Source organism: Culex pipiens, chromosome 3 (genome assembly GCF_016801865.2).
Source record: "Culex pipiens pallens isolate TS chromosome 3, TS_CPP_V2, whole genome shotgun sequence".
Taxonomy (NCBI): Eukaryota; Metazoa; Arthropoda; class Insecta; order Diptera; family Culicidae; genus Culex; species Culex pipiens.
This window is the reverse complement of record NC_068939.1, coordinates 33,253,715-33,270,461: the sequence shown is the minus strand read 5'-3', so window position 1 is coordinate 33,270,461 and position 16,747 is coordinate 33,253,715. Positions and strand designations below refer to the sequence as shown.

General features: G+C 36.9%; 1 protein-coding gene across 1 annotated transcript in view; it reads left to right on the top strand.

The window, feature by feature from the left end:
* The window catches only part of LOC120430033 (bifunctional heparan sulfate N-deacetylase/N-sulfotransferase), a 377,310-nt gene that overhangs the window by 264,160 nt on the left and 96,403 nt on the right, over positions 1-16,747 (top strand). The gene's annotated exons all lie outside the window — the stretch shown is intronic.

Genomic DNA, 16,747 nt, shown 5'->3' with positions numbered 1-16,747 from the left:
GTCGGGTACAAAAGTACCAGAAAAAATTCTGATTTGAGCTGGAATTGCTCTATTATTATTTTCAAAACATGTACTGGAGTAGACCACACAAAGTGCATGCACTATTTTAGAATAAAGTTTTTTTTAATGGTGTTTAAAAAAATAGATAGTTAAATTCAAAATTCTTAGTTTAAATTTCGGGGTTACTTTGATAATCATAGTATTTCTTGTCAAAATCATATTTAAGGTGTTCAAATTTTATTTTTAGGTCAAACGTACTATCACTAAGGTTGCTGATGTTTTTTTTTTTTTAATGTTTATACTTATTTAACTTATTTTATATGCTTTTCAACAAAATATATGTATATAAATTTCAGGTAAAATTGTTAAAAATCATCTTTCGTTTAAAACTAGCTTGGTTTATAAAATTATTGATTTATATTGCATTTTAAACTGAATTCGAAGCACGATTCAATAGTTTTCACATTTTGATAAAATTTGTTGTACTGAAAATGCTGGATGATTTTTTTTAAATACAAACTTATTTTACCTTCTCCTATTGGAAAATTTATCAAAGAATCTGGAAATGCATTTCGTTTTCCGATTCAAAATCATGTTCATTGAGAAAATAATGACACTTTGAGAAGATTAAAATAATGCTATTCATCAACATTTGCTTAGTTATAGTTAACTAATTTTTTTCAACTTTTAAAAATTTTATGAAAAGTTCTTATTGAGGTACTTTGAACACTTCTCTACCACGGTCAATATGATTCCATATCATCTCGTACGAATTTAAGTTGTTCTCTTCATTTTGCGGAAATAATCTCAAACCTATCAAAGTCACCCGGCTATCAAAGTCTCCCCGTTTTAAGGTATTTTAATATCGTTGCATTTTAAATTCGTTCAACAATATTATAAGGGTGAAAGGAAAAAGAACCCTTTTTTCCTAGTCACCCTAGTGGACATCACTAAACGTCAACATCCCTCAATCAAAGTCCCTCTTTCGTTCGACTGACGTCAAAACAGTTTTCCCTGGTGCCGCGTACCGCGGAACGTAGATACCACAAGGACCTGAACCTGCCATCAGCATATCATCATTCTTGCGGCAGTAAAAACGTTTCCCCGCTGCAGCACGAATCAATGTTTTGAATACACTTCATTAAAGCTCTTCCGAGATAGAGAGAGAGGATCGCCCTGGGGGCTGCCGCCGGTTGTTTAGTCTCTTCTGGCAGTGGGACGTCAACATTTTCTATTATCGTTGTAGCATTGTGTATTTTGGTTTGGGGCAAGCTGTGACAAAATGGTTTAAAATCAATTAAATTTAGTTTTTTTTATAACTTTCTATCCTAAGCTCGATATTCAAAACACATTTAAAATTCAAATAGTGCAACGATTCATCCAGCTTAACATTCCCCATTCAATGTCGAAACAAAAGGCTCGGAGTACGTGAGTGCCTGCAGCGAATGCAAACGTTTCTCGTTCAAATTGAGAGTTGAATTAAGTTACGGTTCCACTTGAGGAAAATTTCCATTTTCCAGAAGCAACCCCCGTCTTTCCTTCCCATTTCCTGTCAACACGTGACAAGTTTCCAGCTTTGGCTCGACGCTTTGGGAAAGTTTTCTCGAAATAGTTTCCTCCACTCACCTTTGTCCTTCCCCGAAGCTAAAAACTATGAGACACACACACACACACCCACTCGCTCTCGACGACTAAAGTGATTGATTTGAATAAAATTGAATATCGGGTTTCGAGTTCGAGTTGCCTTTCGGGCCAGAAAGTTGGAAAGGGGGTTGAACTTTTGGCAAATAGTGCACGAGTTTTGCATTAAACTTTCACTCAATTGCATTTAGAGGTTCTCAAGAACTATTTTTCATAAATATATTTCTATTTTAAAGTAATTTTAAAATTACAACGAGTTGCACCCCCAATAAATTCAATCCAATTGATATATTACAATTCGCTGGCAAAGTGCAACCCGACAAACAATGGGTTTCAGCTCATTTAAGAGCGTTGATTGTGATTCGCGGAAATATTTACAGTTCAACCCTCCTCTTTGAAAGGATTCGATCGTGAAAATCCACCGCCCGCAAATGTGCAGTTAATTTATTTTGCGCCACAAGTAAAAGCAGATTAAGGCAGGGGGTGCGTGCACCGAGAATTGGGATTTTCACGAGAGGGTCAATATGCGGGGTGGATAAATCATTTCGTGGAACCACTTATCCACCCAACTCCACCCACAATTCATCCTTTGTGGAATGGGTTCGAAATTTGCTCCAGTTTATAATCGGCAGGGGGTTTCCCACAGTCGCAGCCACCCACGCACTTGAACAAATATTTGCTCACGAGCACGTACACACACCCACACACACGGGCAGGCAGACTCACGTACAAATGGATACAAGTTTGGGCTATAAATTAAGCCGAAATGCCTGCCCACCTTCCCCTGCGGGGGTTGCGAGTTGGGAAATAATGATCGAACAAAGGGAACTACTAATAAATTGTATCGATTTTCGCTCGTAATAAAGTGGTGGGGTTGGGAGGATTCAAACTACAACGCTGTTATGGGGAAAGCTAAATATTATCGTGCGGGGTGCTACTTTAAGGTGATTTAATGGGGTAATTTTGCTGATGGATTGATTATTGGTAATGATGGGAAACGGAATCAATCAGGTAATCGACTTGAGAAGGTATCTGTGAAACGAGCAAGGACAATTGTGTTGGTTTGATTCAGACATTTAAGTCATTTAAAATGTGTAATTAATTTAATTCAGCGATTTCGCTGAAAACTTAAAATTTAGGTTTAAATTTGATTTGAAATCTTGCTTTCACGAAAAAAAAATCGTTGTCTTGTGTTAAATTGCTGAGCTTAACTATAAGGCCGTTGCAAATATTTTTCAAAGTTATGTCGTCCCCTCCAAAATCGATTCGAAAAATCAGAAGGCAAAAAAAAATTCCAAAAAACTTCAAAATTAAAAAATAGAAATGCATTTTTCTGCGTTTAAAATCATATGTAGCATGTCTGGAATCGATAAAAAAATATTTTAAAATTTTGTGGAATTCCAATGAAAAAAAAACGTACACAGTAAAAAAAAACTGTGTAAAATCGCATGCAAAAGCATGCACATCGCCTTTGTGAGCAAAAGCATGTAATATTGTATGAGAAAACGTGTTCACATAAAGCATGTACCGAAGAAAAAAAATCAGGTCTGCTCACCCCAAAAATAACATCAATCCGGCGAGAGTCATTATCTGCCCCCCAACCCACTCGGCTACAGCTAAATCGGTGGAAAAAAAACACCAAGCAAGTTTTAAAAACTCTCCTATTTTCCGTTACCTGACTGTAAAAAATTTGGAACATGTCATTTTAAGGGATTTTTTTTGTTCTTTTCGAATCTATATTAACCCAGAATGGTCATTTTTTCATTTAGAACAAAATTTTAAATTTTTAAATTTCGTGTTTTTTTTTCTAACTTTGCAGGGATATTTTTTAAAGTGTTATAATGTTCTACAAAGTTGTAGAGCAGACAATTACAAAAATGTTGATTTATAAACATAAGGGGTTTGCATATAAACATCACGAGTTATCGCAATTTTACGGCTGTGTGAGTTGACGAAGAATTACCCTATTTGCAACGACCTAAACCTTAAACTACGCCGAAGCGATGAAATATTGACAAAATACATTTTATAATTTAAAAGGCAATCTTGACCTAAATAAAAATTTCGGATTATCGAGTGTTTCAAAAAAGGCGATTTGGCGGAAACCTACGGGCTTACCCGGATTTCGATAAATTTTTGCATCAGGGACTCAGGTTCATACAACGAAAAATTCCTAAACAACGTTTAGATTTCGCGATTTGCGATTTACTAAAAAAAATAGTCTGTTTTCATAGAATATATCATATTTTGTTATAACACCTTGAAAAACCTGCGTTCGAAGTGCCCCGTATTTCACTTTAAAGCTAAGTTAGGAGTCCTACCAACAATTTTCTGTATTCATGTTGATCTAGGAAGTCGCCATTTTTCATTAAAGTTTTTAAACTTAAATTTTTCGCTTTATTTTTTTACGAATTTCTTTCTAAAAAACTCTTCTAAAAAATGTTTCCGCCGAAACCAGTACCAACATCTTATACGCAACATCTCTCTGAACAATTTTGCTTTTTGAACAATTAGTTTTTGCCACTTCAGTGCGAAGACACAGCCATTTGAATAAAATAAAAACTGCGATTTTTTAAAATTCCTCTTTGAAAACTCAATTTTATGCACCAGTGCACTGTTTCAGCTACAGCCAGCGTTTTATATGTTCCCAAACTTTTGCATTGTTTTATAACAGCAATTTACGGGCAAAATCAATAATTTTCATGGATTTGTCTGTGTGACGTAAGCGCCATTACGAAAAAATCATTTTAAATTACCCGCTTTAAGTAAAAAAAAACATGTAACATTTTTAAAATTTTACTGAAACCCGCTTTCAAATGGAAAAAAAATGACTCATGTTAAAAAAAATTATAATTTTTAAAATTAAAAGGGCAGTTTTTAGCAAAATTTGAGAAAAAATGAGATTGTGTTGTATCAAGGGCGGTTTGAAATGCTTTTCTTTGTTATGGCGCTTACGTCACATAGTCAAATAATGTCAAAAATTGTCAAAATTAATTCCGCCAAAAAGATGATAAACTAAATGTTAAGCTTCATGAAGATATTTCATGACTAAAAAGAGTAATAGACGACTTAACCCTCGACAACCTCACCCCGCCTCTAGAAAATCGCCAAAAATCCATTTTCCAAGCAATTTTTGATCTTTTACAAGCATTCGAAAGGAGAGTTGGCTGTGTTTTTTACTAACATTTCCTATATTTTAAGTAAAAACTAACTTAATCCACCTATGTGGTTGGGGCCTTCCTCACTCATTACCAGCAATGGCTGTACACAAATTTCGTCTATTTTTTAGATCCAGAATAAAAAAGTACATGAATATTCCTTAAGTGGTCATATCAAACGGCAGGGTTGCCAGATCGTCAATGTCGGACTCGTTGGAAAGGTCTTTTGATAACCTAACCAACAATGGGTCGGATGGTGGACCCGGACATAGTTTACATATATTTAAGTGAGATCCGGCTTCCAAAAAGTACATCAATATCACTTAAGTGGCCATATCTCGAGGCAGGGTTGCCAGATCGTCAATGTTTTGGACTCTATGGAAAGGTTTTTTGATAACCTAATCAACTATGTGTTGGATGGTGGATCCGGACATTGTTTACATACATTTAAGTGAGATCCGGCTTCCAAAAAGTACATCAATATCACTTAAGTGGCCATATCTCGAGGCAGGGTTGCCAGATCGTCAATGATTTGGACTCGTTGGAAAGGTTTTTTGATAACCTAATCAACTATGTGTTGGATGGTGGATCCGGACATTGTTTACATACATTTAAGTGAGATCCGGCTTCCAAAAAGTACATCAATATCACTTAAGTGACCATATCTCGAGGCAGGGTTGCCAGATCGTCAATGTTTTGGACTCGTTTGAAAGGTCTTTTGATAACCTAACCAACGATGGGTCGGATGGCGGATCCGGACATAGTTTACATACATTTAAATGAGATCCGGCTTCCAAAAAGTACATCAATATTACTTAAGGGGCCATATCTCGAGACAGGGTTGCCAGATCGTCAATGTTTTGGACTCGTTGGAAAGGTCTTTTGATAACCTAACCAACGATGGGTCGGATGATGGACCCGGACATAGTTAACATACATTTAAGTGAGATCCGAATATAAGTGAAAACACATTTTTATACATAACTTTTGAACTACTTATCGAAACTTCAATCTGTATAAAACTCGATCTATGGGACCCTAAACCAAGTCGAATGCAACAGGTTTGGGTCAAATCGGTTCAGCCAGTGCCGAGAAACATGAGCTAGTTTGTTGGTCACATACATACATACACACACACATACACACACACATACACACAGACATTTGTTCAGTTTTCGATTCTGAGTCGATATGTATAGATGAAGGTGGGTCTATGACGTTTTAATACAAAGTTCATTTTTAGAGCAGGATTATAGCCTTACCTCAGTGAGGAAGGCAAAAGAAGCATGCAGTAATTTTTTCTAGTGTCCCAGACTATGACTCTACGCATTTTACGACTAAAATGATAATGGTGCCATTCTATAGCAGAAATATGAAAAAAGTGCCTATGAAAACATGAAAAAATAGATACCGTCATAAGGGGTGCCATTGGGTCTGGGAGGTGAAATTGGGTCATACAAAAATGCTGAAATTTTTATGATCTAATTTCACCCCCCAGGCCCAACATCACCCCTGATGACAAAAAAAAAACTCAACAAGATAATTGAAAATTAAAATACCTAAAATAAACCAAGAAAAATATAAAACAAGAGCAGTATTTTTTTTTTCGTAGAACAAAAGTTGCTTAAAATGACCTCCTGAACACGGGAAAAATAAAAAATTAATAAATTTGAGCAGTTGAGGGTTAAGCTTGACATTTTGCCAACCGCAAAGTGAAACGTCAAACTTCCTGCAGAGCGTTTTTTTTTCGATTTACGGGTGACACGAGATCTCTAGATAGGATGGCAGAAATTGGCTGAAATTTGTGGTGAGGACTTTCAAGACATATGCCGTCAGCATGACGAAGACAGATTTGGTAGTTTTGCTTGTTTTTTTTTTAAACATAAAAATAAATGTCACTTCATGCACAAGTTTTACAAGTCTTAATCAAACTTCTAATAACTATACCTTGGTTATACAACCAAATGTCTTCAAATGTATTTTGTCAATAGTTGATAATCTTTCACGAATGTTTCATATTTTAACATTGTAAATCGGATTATTAGTTGCTGAGATATCGACATTAAAAAATGGTGGATTGTTTGGGTGATACTTGGACAACATCTATTTTCTTGTTTTTAAACCATTGCATGGCAATATCTCAGTAGCTAAAGGCTGTATCAACAAAGTTCAAAAAAGCAAAATATAGAGAATTTTCTCAGCTTTTAAAAAAGATTTTTTCCAAAAAAAATCAAAAAGGCCAAAAGCCAAATTATCCAAAAAGCTACCTAAAAATGGCTCATAACTCATATGGCTTCATAACTCGGTCAAAGATATTTTGCTCAACCTGAAAATTTATGAAAAGTTGGCACTTTATGTCACCAAAATCACATAAAAAATAAAAATAAAAATAGTGTTTTTTTTGCAAATTATGTTTTTGTGACAAAAAGTTAAATAAAAAATCACGAATTTTTTTACCGTGTCTCATTTTTTTTCAATGTAGTCTTTTTCCATACTTACAACTTTGCCGTAGACACCAAATCGATCAAAAAATTCTTAAAAAGATACAGATTTTTGAAGCTGCCAAATTTGTATGGAAAATTATATGGACTAACTAATGATGAAAAATGGCTTCTTTGGGCATACCAAAGGCACCAAAAAAGCTTCAGCCGGATGAAAAAATACAAAAAATAAAATAAAAAAAGACGTTGAGAATTGCTCAAATGTATATTGTCAATAATTGAAAATGTATATTTTTAGCTTTTTTTTTTAAAAAAAAAGAGAGGTTCTGCATACACCAACCATGACATTTTTTGCCTAAAAGTTTAAACTCTTAGATATGGAAAAATTGTGTTTTTGTAATTTTTTCTGAGCACTATTTTATATTAAAAATAGTTTGTTCTAGTCATAGAGGACAATTCTCAAACATATATTTCACATAAACGTGGAGCCACCCTGATGCAACACTTTTGCAGTAGTAAAACAAACAATGCAAAATGAATTATTTGGGAAAAACGGTTATATGGACAATTTTAAGTTTCAATTTAAATTGTGATATAGATTAAGAAGGAGATTTTAAATATATTTGTTATTGTTGAGAATATATTTGTAGATAAATAATGATCAAATTTGATTTTTCTCTAAAAACTGGGAACTTTCCGGACACTTCGCCCCCCACACACAAAAACTTCCGCATCAACACCTTCTTTCAACCATCAGAAGAGAGGTCCTTTCTTCACCTTTTCTGCTCGAAACACAAGTTAGGCGGCCCCCCGACGTACGATGCTGCGTACGATGCGATCCTGTGCTGCATCTGATGCGGCATTGTGGTATCATAATTTCTATATGTGTGAATGTGTGTGTGTACGACAGCAACCAGCAGTGACCACCCTGACACGGATACCGGAGGTCAACCCGAAAAGCACTCGGAGTTGCTGCTAGCTTTTTCCTGTGTCACACCAAAGCCGTATAGGATGTCCCTTTCGGTCAGGCCTGTGGTTTGTCGGCAAAAAGGAGTGCACACATTCCAAAAAGGTTCGCATAGTTTTCTTGTGAGGTACACCCAAAACGGGGGTTTATCCAGCTGAAATTTTGTCGAATTTTTCGATTTTTTTTCCTTCTCAGAGTGCAACAGTATGTCGGTCCTCAAAAGTATTCGCTGGGGAACCAAAGGAAGCTTATGTCGGTTAGTACGAGCAGAGGAAATTGCACCCATCAAACATATGCAATCTGGGGGAAAGGGAGAGGGGGGCTTTTGGTGCATATTCAAAAGATTTCCTCTCAAAATAGGGTGAAATCATCTCGATCGTTCGTGCAGCACACACGAGCTGATCCGGAAAGGTAGCAAAACTATTCTTCCAGCTGAATACCTTGGTTGGGCAGGTAGGAGTAAGGACGGGGGGTAGGGACAACTGCTCCAGTTCCGGTGGTTGAGATTATCATTCCATGTTTATGAATTCTTTTCGAGACTCGAATGGAGAACGAAGCAGGAAGTAACTCCGTCAGTAGAACTGCACTGAATGTAGGCTACCGGTGTGCAGCACCCGCGTATCAGGCAGGAATCTTTACCGCCGGAATGTATGCAACCGGCGTACATCTTTGTACGGGGGTTCAGGATTGTGGAGCAGTTCTGCATGGTGCACAACAGATGGAACCACTTGGTGAGCGGATTGTTTGCAAGTTTTCTGTTGTCAGATAGAGTGGGTTTGGCATTTGATACTGAAAGGATTTTTTTACTGAAAAGAACTGTGTGTGTTGTTTGATAACAGTACTCTACATTTATAACCTTTTGTGTGACTGGCAGATTAATGCAATTTTATGTAATGATACGTCGACTCTGAAGCATGTTCATTAGCCTGTCCCATTTTGAGGTCATGTCGAGGAATTTCAGGTGCTCACTTCTTAAATGATAGATTATGATGTTAGGAACAATGTTTTCTTAGACAAGAAAAAATAATAAAATACTTTCTCGCACCCCCTACTCGATTTACTGAAAAATGTCACTTTTTTGAACAAATTTTCTAAAATCGCTTGGAATCAATACAAAAACTGATTCGATCTGGTGAGTATTATCTTCAAACGATAGGTTTTTGTCCATAGATTAAGATGCACTATCAATATTGGACCAAAATCTAAGTTTTTGGACTCTCCCAGGCGGATTTATGTCGAAAAAATCGCATTTTTTTGAAACTTTTTTCAGAAATGCTCATTTAATTTAGGGTAGCCTATTTTTCCTAGTAAAACCAATACATGCAGCTTATAGGAAATTTCATGGCGAACATTTTTCCCTCTGAGAAAATGCAATTTCGACACTCCAGAGCCGAGATATTTGAGTTTTAGTGAGGAAAAAAGTGCCAATTTTCAAAATTTCTCAGAATTCAGAAGCAAGGCCTACTAATTACCCGATGTTGCAAGCATGTGTCGCAAAGGTCAGGGTATGCTTTCTTATAGTAATTTTGGCCGCTGAATCCGAATCTGAAATCAAAATTCGTGTAAACAGTGATGTTATGTAACTACACCCTTTTGGAATGTTATTTGCGTGATAAAATCGCTGCCATTCAAATTGCTTGCAAGTTCGATCATACTTTTTTCGGTTTTCGTAAATACCACTTTGATTCAGCGATTTTCCACTCTCCATATCAAAAAGATTTGTTTTGTATGGAAATTGGGGAGGAGGGGGTCAGCGATTAAAAAAAAAAGTGTCCACGTGGTTTATGGATAGTCCCTAAGCCACCACCAAATAACAATATGCGATTTTTCGAATTGCTTAAGATAATCAAAAAGTAAAAAACATTTAACAGATCTGTAAGTAAAAAATCAATCAAAGTGGAACGAAAACCGAGAAAAGTATGACCGAACTTGCAAGCAATTTGAATGGCAGCGATTTAATTACGCAAATAACATTCCAAAAGGGTGTAGCTACAAAACATCACTGTTTACACGAAATTTGATTTCAGATTCGGATTCAGCGGCCAAAATTACTATAAGAAAGCATACCCTGACCTTTGCGACACATGCTTGCAACATCGGGTAATTAGTAGGCCTTGCTTCTGAATTCTGAGAAATTTTGAAAATTGGCACTTTTTTCCTCACTAAAACTCAAATATCTCGGCTCTGGAGTGTCGAAATTGCATTTTCTCAGAGGGAAAAATGTTCGCCATGAAATTTCCTATAAGCTGCATGTATTGGTTTTACTAGGAAAAATAGGCTACCCTAAATTAAATGAGCATTTCTGAAAAAAGTTTCAAAAAAATGCGATTTTTTCGACATAAATCCGCCTGGGAGAGTCCAAAAACTTAGATTTTGGTCCAATATTGATAGTGCATCTTAATCTATGGACAAAAACCTATCGTTTGAAGATAATACTCACCAGATCGAATCAGTTTTTGTATTGATTCCAAGCGATTTTAGAAAATTTGTTCAAAAAAGTGACATTTTTCAGTAAATCGACTAGGGGGTGCGAGAAAGTATTTTATTATTTTTTCTTGTCTAAGAAAACATTGTTCCTAACATCATAATCTATCATTTAAGAAGTGAGCACCTGAAATTCCTCGACATGACCTCAAAATGGGACAGGCTAATGTTCATAGCCATTTTTCAGAAAGGTGTATTGAAAATGTAGATTAATTTCAATCTGAAAATACGTTGTGGCCGAAGGCATAGTAAAAATCCCAAAACATCATTCGGTCCAGTGCCAATTAGTAATATGAGTTCTGACATAGCATACAATTCCATACCACATTCCGCTCCATCATTCCCAAAACAAACCAGTTGATGTGGTTCATTTCCTACAAATTTGGCTTTCTATCTCGCTCTAATATTTCAAAACCACCAGAGGACACTCCTGCTCCAGAGAGAAACCCTCCATCAGGGACGACGGCGCATGGAACCTGTCAGTTGCACACTGCTATGGTGACGTTCCCACAGCTGTATCTGTCAGCTCGGGCGGACGGGCGTATGATGGAGAGATGTCCTCAGACCCGCCCGTTGCCATCATTGTGATAGCCAGTGCGATGTCCCGTGTGAATCATAAATGAGCCAATTCCAGGACACTCTATCCGGGACTCTGTTCGAGTGATACATTTTATCGGCACAAATGAAGCACTAGGAATTATTCATATTTTATTCGACGTGGGAAGCACCCCGGTGATAGAATTCCAATGTTCCGGACGGATTCACGGAGTACTTGCTGCTGGAACATGAATGATGCATTCGGAATCGTTTAAATATCAAACAGCCGCACGTTCTGCCGAACTAGTCCGAGCGAGAGTCGATCATCTGAATATACACTTGGATTAGCTGTAAGGGTGGAAGGGTTACTGTTGATTAGGGTGGTTAACGATTTTTAGATTATGACAACAGTTTTTAGCTTCTTGCACATCAACTCGGATTTTTTTTTGATTTTGTTTGAAAAAATAGGCTAATCATTTTTGCTAAATTTGGTTAGAGCTCGGGCCTACGCTTGCTCTGATGGATTTTAAAATAAAAACTAACTTAATCCACCTATGTGGTTGGTGCCTTCCTCACTCTTTACAAACAGTGGGTGACATGATGGGACACACACATTTGAACACAAATTTCATCTATTTTTTTAGATCCGGCTTCAAAAAGATACATAAATATCACTTAAGTGGTCATAACTCGAGACAGGGTTGCCAGATCATCAATGTTTTGGACTCGTTGGAAAGGTCTTTCAATTACCTAACCAACGATGGGTCGGATAATGGATCCGGACATAGTTTACATACATTTAAGTGAGATCCGGATATTTGTGAAAACACATTTTTATACATAACTTTTGAACTACTTATCGAAACTTCAAACAATTCAATAGCGACGTATGGGACCCTAAACCGAGTCTAATGTGACCGGTTTGACCTAAATCGGTTCAGCCAGTGCTGAGAAAACTGAGTAAGAATTTTGGTCACAAACATACACACACATACACACATTCGATTCTGAGTCGATAGGTATACATGAAGGTGGGTCTACGACGTTTCTGAAAAAAGTTCATTTTCCGAGCAGGATTATAGCCTTACCTCAGGTGAGGAAGGCAAAACGTTAAAAGTCTTGAAGTTTATTTTTAAAAGATGGCTAAACCAAATCTGGAGTTTTTTTTAAAAAAAAAGGTCCAATAAATCAAATTTTCAGTTTTTCCTTTTAGGGTGCTTTTAATACCCCTGACTCAAGGCGGTTTCAAAAACACCAAAAAAGCAAAACCTGAAAAATTTGGTTTATTGGACCTTTTAAAAAAAAACTCCAGAAATTTTCAATTTTTCAACTTTTTCAGAGTTTTTGAAACTGCCTTGAGTCAGGGTTTTTTTTTATTTTAGGTGCTTTGAACTATTTATTTTTTTTTGCCTATTCCAGTCATTCAAAATCCAACTGTCTGGATTGTTTTTTTTTTTTTTTTTTTTTTTTTTTTTTTTTTTTTTTTTCCGAAGTACTTTATTTATTTAATCTTTTTTTACAAATAGTGCTTTACATTTACTTTCAACATCATCGAAAGATAGTACTCCTTGATCAACGTCTAAGCATAAAAATAAAAAAAAATAATTTTAGAGTAATTGTTTTCAATGATAGTGTTGAAATTTTCAGATAAATCTATTCCTAATATTCTGAGCGATGAGACCTCTTTGAGAACATGTGGACCCGGGAGACAATTGTTTAGTCTCATGTATTGAGACTTTCCTACATTCAACCTAATTTTAGCAAAAAATGCTGAAATAGTTGATGAGCTCGAAGGTCTTATCCAATTCGCGATTATTGCGAATAACGACATTAATGTCATCTGCATAAACAATAACATTCAAAAAGCTATTATCTATTAGACAACCTCTAACGTATAGCATGCGAATAAGTGGTTCTTAAAGGGCACCCTTGGCGAACAGATGATTTAATGAAAATGTTATTAGTGAGAAACCGTTAAATAATATCAATATCAAGATCATTATTCCAAACGAAGTCCTTCAATAAACCTATCTCGATGTTAGTGCTAATAGCGTTAATGATTTAGGTTGTCTTCTTCTTCTTGTTGCGTTTACCATTTGGAACCAGAATGGACCCATCCCCCCGTCCAGTTGGCCCACCCTTTCCCTTACCCCCCCTTCCCTTCCCACCCAGCTTACCCGCATCACCCTCAGAAGAGACCGGAGAGGAACTCTTCGTTCGCTTCAGCAACGTCTGCCGATCAAGTTCGCTGATCTCGGCGTCCATCGCGTCAGTGTCTGCTTTGTCGATGTGTTCTTCGCTCACGCCGGCCGGCCGCAAAGCATCCAGCACACCGTCGTTGGTGTTAGTGTCCACTGTTTGCTTGGTTGTTGTGGTGCTTGCAGATGGTGCTACCGTTGTTGATGATATTGGTGCTGGTGTGGAGGCGCTTGGTGGTGTTGTCGTGGAAGCGCTCGGTACAGCAACCGTTGTAGTGGTGGAGGTTGCTTGTGTCGATGTCGTGGTGATCGGGTTTGGTGGGTCGTCGTTCTTCTTCTGGTTAAGCAACGTCATCGCTGGAGCGATCGGCTGGCCGAAATCGATGATCGGTTTTACAGGCCTACCAAGGGACGGCGCCGAGCTGCCGCTGCCTCCGCTGCTGCTGCTGCCACTGCTGCCACTGCCGCTGCATGTTGAGATCGCCGCCATTTTGGGGCAATTCTGCTTGACGTGCCCTTCTGCCTTGCAGAAAAAGCACTTGTTTTTGAGCCCATCATAGAAGATGCGGGCTCGGAAATGGCCTATGTAAAGGTGTGCAGGAATATCCTTCGCCACCTCCATGTGCACTCCTCGTACACCGGTGAAAATGTTGACCTTCAGCTCGTTGGGAAAACGTTCGCGCACGTGCTGCCGTATGGTCCCGTACTGACCCAGCACATACTGGATCGTGGCATCGTCAATCTCCGGTGGCAGATTAAAGATCCGGACGTACCGGAAGACGCGTGATGCCTGCTCTACCGCCACCCTTGCCGTTGTTCCGTCCTCGAACTTGAACTGGTAGTGTTCGTCCGATTCGGCGATGAACGCCGAGAAAGTCTCCTCGTCAATCAGCTTGACGTAAAACTGGCCGCCATTCTCGTCCTTGTAAATGCTGTGGATATCCGCTGCTGACAGCTTCAGGGTGTCCATCGAGAACTTCAGCACGTCCAGGTACGACGGTACCTTGATTCCTGGTCCGAAGACCAACTTCGCAGTGTTCTTTCGTACACTATTCGCCATTTTTACTCTTCCGGGGAAGATTCCGCTTTTAGATAACAAAGAAAAACGCGTACGAAACAATAGCCACGGAGGACTATTGTTCGAAACCGGACTTATTCTCGAGAGCGTCGATGAAAATACGTCTTGTTCGTACGAACTCACGTCCGAGACCAAAGATTGAAATTTTCAAAAGGTATAGCGTAGCAAAGGGGTGGCTACAGTATGGTCCATGAGCTGATCCGTTGTGGCCCGAGAACTCATTTTGAATGATTATGTAGCAAATTGTTTTATTGTATTTTATTTTCTCTTGTTTATAGAGTAAATGTATATACAAGGCAAACATGTTGAAAAAAATAGAAACTACTCCTCAAGGCAAGCGAATTTATAAACAAAGCGGTTGAAATTTGGACAACAAACTATTGGAAAAAAAATCAGAATTTTCAGAGATTTTCAGAAAGATAACTAGATTCAAGTTGCAGTCTTTGAAAAAAATATCAAAATTACATAATTCAAATTTAAAACGCAAAATGCTACCATTTGACAATCTTGGTGATCCAGACTGGTAAAAAAGTCAAATTTGTTTAAAAAGTAAACATTAGGATTTCCAGCCATTTTTTTTTTAATTTAAGAGACTGTAAACGATAAGATTTCGTGTATACAGACATGCCTCGGTTTTGCACCGCATATGGGGGATGCAAAACCCGAGGCGTGCAGAACATGATGTCAGCTATTCATTAAAAGTATGTCATGGAAATTTTCACAAAAATACAAAAATACGTCTTTCTGTATTTTGAAAATGCATTTTTTCTCCATAGAAACCAACAATATATTATTATTGCAATATGGGTATCAAATGATCAGTTTTTTTAATACTTTGAGAAAGTAAAATTATTTTTTAAAATACTCAAAATTTCAGGTTTTACAATATGGGTATCAAACGATCAGGATTTTTCATGAATTTCGAATGTAATAACAATTTTTTTGAAAATACTTAAAAATTTCACAAAACTACGTATTTAAAAAAAATACTCAAAATTTCCGTTTTTACAATGTGGGTATCAAACAATCGGGATTTTTTCTCACATTTCAAATGTAATAACAAGAATATTTGAAAATATTCAAAATTTTCACAAAACTACGTACTTTTGAAAAAATACTCAAAATTTCCGTTTTTACAATGTGGGTAACAAACGATTGGGATTTTTTCATACATTTCGAATGTAATAGCAACAAATTTTGAAAATACTCTATATTTTCACAAAACTACGTACTTTCGAAAAAAATACTCAAAACATCCGTTTTTAAAAATGTGGGTATCAAACGATCGGAATTTTTTCATACATTTCGAATGCAATAACATTTTTTTTAATTACTCAAAATTTTCACAAAACTACGTATTTTTTAAAAAATACTCAAAATTTCCGTTTTTACAATGTGAGTATCAAACGATCGGGATTTTTTCATACATTTGCAAGTAGTTTTTTGAAATTGTTGAGTATGTTCAAAAAATGTTGTTATTACATTCGAAATGTATAAAAATATCCCAATCGATTGATACCCGTATTATAAAAACTGAAATTTTGAGTATTTTTTTGAAAATACGTAGTTTTGTGAAAAAATGTTGTTATTACATTCGAGATGAATGGAAAAATCCCGATCGTTTGATACCCATATTGTAAAAACGGAAACGTATTCGTGTGTGACTCGGGTCGACGGATGAAGTGGGCAAAGAAATTCACAAAGTATTTGTGTCGCTGGGAGAAGCGATTGATCAAGTCGCTGGCAGCTTGAGTGTAGTGTTCGCTCGCGATTGGTTGCGAGATCCAGTCGGCAAAGATTCGCTCGGCGATGAGTGAGTGATTTCTGATCTTTGAACCGGAAATCAGGACCCTTGCTAGAAAATAAATTGCTTAAGGATTTGTTATGTTTCAGTGTGGGCAAAACTTTGAAAAGTATCTCATTTTCATAATATATTGTTCGTTTGTTGATGCCGACTATTTATAACTATTTTTTAAGATTTGCAATCTTTTGTTAGGAATAAGATTGAGATGCAGCGGGAAACTTTTTTTTCATTTTCGCTGTTTTCGATTCTTCGCAATGATCTAAAAAGTTGTTACTCTGAACAAAATCTATGTGCACCATGACAATTTTATATGTAATGACTAACTTTTAAATTCTTTAACTTTCTGGTCAAGGTTTAACCTTAGCCATTTTGGATTTTTATAGAACCTGAACCACACTATTGCCGTCGGTTCCAGAAAAAAAGAAGAAAAATCAATCTG